Source organism: Stegodyphus dumicola, chromosome 11 (assembly GCF_044657685.1).
Source record: "Stegodyphus dumicola isolate Sdum_Otavi_A_Nest chromosome 11, ASM4465768v1".
Lineage (NCBI taxonomy): Eukaryota > Metazoa > Arthropoda > Arachnida > Araneae > Eresidae > Stegodyphus > Stegodyphus dumicola.
The window spans coordinates 165,715,380-165,718,551 of NC_140778.1; the positions used below are offsets into that span (position 1 = coordinate 165,715,380).

Here is a 3,172-nt window from a genome sequence, read left to right on the forward strand (position 1 = left end):
CTACCCGAAGGAGAAGCAGAAGTGGCAGATCGAGCAAGTAGGAACAGGAGACTTAGTCGGAGAAGTGTGCGCGCAGGAGTGTCCAGCAGCAGCACGTGACCTTGTGTGGTGACACACTGGGGAATCTGAAGAAGGGGCAGCAGTAGCAAGGATGGAGCCAGGAGAAGGTAAGGAAGGAGGCGAAGTAAGAGGCACGAGCGGTGCAGAGAGCATTTCCGGAGGAGGCGAAGTCCGGGAGCAGGAAGCGAAGACATCATTGCAGATGCGAGAGGAGGCAGACGTCCTGGCAGATATGATGGAGAGCATCTGGCACAGGGAACCATTTCTCAGCAGAGGAGGACCAGAGGGAACAGCAGAGGCAGAGATGTGGCGACGTGGAGCAGGAGCTGGGTGAAGACTACCAGACCGCGTTGTCATCACGGAGGAGTGACCCGAAGCGTGCAAATGGCTCAGACGTCTGTGTGGCGTCATGTCCAGCGATCCATCGGGGCATCCAACACTCTGTGGCAGTCCACCAAGGACAGGTGGCATCGGAGGGAGACCAGTAGTCGGCGACGGTATCCGAGGCGGCCGTGGAGACACAGGAATGCATGGCAAGCCGGGTGACTCTGACATCTGAAAATAGAGCTCGAAATCGAGAGTACAAATAATTAGTAATACTGCTAATTGGCAATTGGCAAGATCAAAGCGAGAATGGAGAGCAAGAGTCTTTGCAGAAGATTCGGTGGCTCTGGTAGAAAAAAAACATGACCGGGGTAGGCGGAGAAACTAGCGCGTGCAACTAGCCGATTCGGAAGGAAATTGGTGTCGAGCTAAGGATACACTCAGCCGAGTGGCCTGTCTGCAAGGATACCAATGGAGGTAAGTCCCTGGACCCACGACGAACTGGGGGTCGAGGCACCTACCGAGACTAAATGATCGAAAGGAAAAACCATTGACAGGAAAGCAAAGACGATGACCAGGACTTGGAAGATTACGCCCCACTAAAGGCCGCACCCAGCCGGGTGTCCTTTTCACATGGATGGGTAATCGGAAGCTTACTCGATCCCTGACCTGTGGCAGAACACAGGCTAAGGGCTCACGGCTACTCCGGAACACTAATCCGAGTAAGCATAAAATCCAACCAGTTAGTTCGAACCTAACCTGGACATGGGAAAAATAAATAAAACGAAACAAACGATACCAGAAAGAGGAAAGAGATAGATATGAAATAAAGGAAAGACCACGCCCACCATAATAGTGAGTTTGTGGAAAGGAAAAAATAAGGGCTCAACGAAAGTATTTTAACACTAAATAGCGAAAAAATACTTAAGAAGAGCAAGAATAGACAGGAAAGAGGTAGAAAAAGTTAGACCTCGCCCATCACATGGATTAACCGAAAACGGCTAGTTCAGTGAAAGCGGGAAAAGACACCTGCACGCTCACAGGGAAAGGAAAGATTCCTACTGACGCAAGTAAAGGTCACCAACCCATCAAGCATCAGTAGGAGAAATGAGAGGAAAAATTAAGCAAAACTTACCAAAGATCCACCTTGGCTCCGCCTTCAGCTCCGTCCTCCGGATGAGGCAAATACTCTATCAGCATATCCACCGGTGAACCTATAAAAATAAATCAAACCGGCAAATTAAGCTGATAAGAACAGAAATTTTTTATTTACAAATTATACATGCCATTTTACAAGAGTATTGAGAGACCATGGCACGTCTTTCAATAACGCACGCAGTGCGGTTTGTTGATACATAATGGAAATTTGAGGTTACATAAGATATAAAGACAGTGATATAATACAGAGGATACTCTCTCTCTCTTCAGTTCAAACGTTGCAGTTGAAAACACAGAGTGAAATATTAGGACCTTAAAACAATTAAACAAACAGAAAAATTACAAAAAACACTTTACAAATTAATTTGTAATATGTACAATCAAACAGTACTTTTTACTTTACAATTAATGATTACTTTGTATTCTACACTTCCACACTAGCGGCGGGCAAGCCATCTCAAAACTCAGAATAAACTGCTTCCTGCATAGTGCAGCCATCTATTGGCATTTTCCCAAGTTTGTTAATATTAATGTGCCAACAAAATAAATGAATGAATGAATGAATAAAAACATAAATACAACAATCCGTAACAATAATTGTAGACCATTACAATTAGCTGGCGTTTTTAAATCATACAGAGAATCAAAACAAAACATTAGGAAACAGACAGAAAAGTCTTTGTTGCTGCAGTGTGCCTACAAAGATTTTACACCCTTTCGAGAGTTATTTACAATAAAATGGCTCGTGTGTTGAAGGAAGCAATGTGTATACGCGCGCTGTAGTTTGAAAGATCTGGCAAATGTGAATAGGAATTCTCTCAAACTTACACGAAGTGAGACAAAAATGTTACTGCTAATGAAATTTGAGTAATATTTCGAGGCCGATGTTCCTTGAATCAGTCAGGCAGAATGAGTAAGTTTTCTGCGTACGGGATGAAAATGTGGATTTTATGGGATTTCTGTAAATACGAAAAAAACTTCGTATTTACAGAAACCAGAACTTGACATTGGAAAAGGACGAGGGTTAAACCCGAGGCTCCAGAATGTTCCCATTCCGAGGAAAAGAACGAGGGGCCCGAGCAATATCAAGTTAAAAAAAAGGCAGGTCGCGGCACACTCGTACAAAGGTATGATGTTGTTAGATCTTCGGTTTTCTGAAATTTGAAGGGGCCATTTCAAAAAACGTTTTCCTGAGGATGCAGTGGGGGAGTGAAGTTTCTGCTTTTTGGATATATTGTGGGCCGTATCCTGCAAGTAGTGCCATAGCAGGCCAACCCGTGGCGAGGGCGGAATAAATTCCTAACCACATACCTATCTGCAAAAATTAGTTTAATATCTTGACGTCATGTCGACGTCGTATCAGATATTAAGCTGATAAGAACAGAAAAATTTTTTATTGTTCAATGTTTCTTGCCATTTTACATAGTGTTGGTAAGACCATGGCATGTTATACCAACAACGCACACAGTGCGATTTTAGATTTCATATTTATTTGATATGGGAGATATATACATATTTACAAAATTTACTTAGCCGTGAAGGTCCTTTATACAAATGTTATATAATGATCGCATATTGAAAACCAGTCACTGAGTCCAACAGTGTCTATTTAGGATTGTTTTATTCCAGT

General features: G+C 43.2%; 1 pseudogene; it reads right to left on the reverse strand.

Annotated features, from left to right (window-relative positions):
• Window positions 1-2,773: 2,773 nt before the first annotated feature.
• Window positions 2,774-2,951, reverse strand: LOC146994540 (U2 spliceosomal RNA; annotated as a pseudogene).
• Window positions 2,952-3,172: the final 221 nt, after the last annotated feature.